This window comes from Chrysochloris asiatica, unplaced genomic scaffold (assembly GCF_000296735.1).
Source record: "Chrysochloris asiatica unplaced genomic scaffold, ChrAsi1.0 scaffold00535, whole genome shotgun sequence".
Lineage (NCBI taxonomy): Eukaryota > Metazoa > Chordata > Mammalia > Afrosoricida > Chrysochloridae > Chrysochloris > Chrysochloris asiatica.
In genome coordinates, this window is record NW_006409053.1 from 545,522 (window position 1) to 546,514 (window position 993).

At 36.0% G+C, this 993-nt stretch overlaps 1 pseudogene; it reads left to right on the forward strand.

Annotated features, from left to right (window-relative positions):
• Positions 1-993, forward strand: part of LOC102833004 — a 19,572-nt pseudogene that overhangs the window by 13,405 nt on the left and 5,174 nt on the right.

Sequence of the window (993 nt, forward strand, 5' to 3'; positions counted from 1 at the left end):
TCCATGAAGGATATACCCCAAAAGAAACTCACCAGGACATATAATAATCAAGCTTTCCAAAATCAACAACAAGGAAAGAATACTAAAAGCAGCCAGGGAGAAGAGAAATGTCACTTATAAAGGCAAGCAAATTAGATGAAGCTCTGACTATTCAGAACAAACTATGCAAGCAAGAAGGCAAAGGGGAGACATATACAAACCCTAAAAGGAAAAAAACAAAACAAAACTGTCAACCAAGAATTATCTATCCTGAAAAACTATCAATCTAATACGATGGTGAGCTCAAGACATTCCATGATAAACAGAATCTGAGATTTTATCAAAACCAACCCAGCACTTCAAAACATCTTAAAGAGAGTTCTGTGGACTGAAAACCAACACGAACAGACAACAGAGATTGACAGGCATGGCAACACCACCTAAAACTCAGTCAACAGATAGCAGAGTCCAGAACAGAACAAGACTACAACAATAAACTCAAAGGAGCTGGGAGGTCAACTGAAGTTCAAAATTATATCAATGTCAAAGAAGGGACAAACGTAGCAACAGAGACCCAGGTGGTAAGGATGTCAGAAAAATCACATGATAAAACGGATTATCTTAAATGGAGAGAAAAGTTAGTAGACTATAAGGTAACCCCAAAGTAAATTAATACTTCAAAACTTATCATAAAAACGAATATCCAAGCAGAACAAGCAAGCATGAAAACTAAAAAGAAATAGACAAGAAACAGCACAAAACAAACAAACCCAACACAAGAAGGCATGCAGACCAAAAGAACAAACAGTACCACCAAAAAAGTAACATAATGACAGCAATCAATCCATACTTATCGATAATTACATTGACTGTCAATGGATTGAATACAACAGTGAAGAGAAAGAGAGAGGCAGAATGGATAAGAAAACAAGACCCTTCAATATGCTGTCTGCAAGAGACACACTTTACACACAAAGGAAATAAATAGACTAAAAGTTAATGGATGGAAAAAAA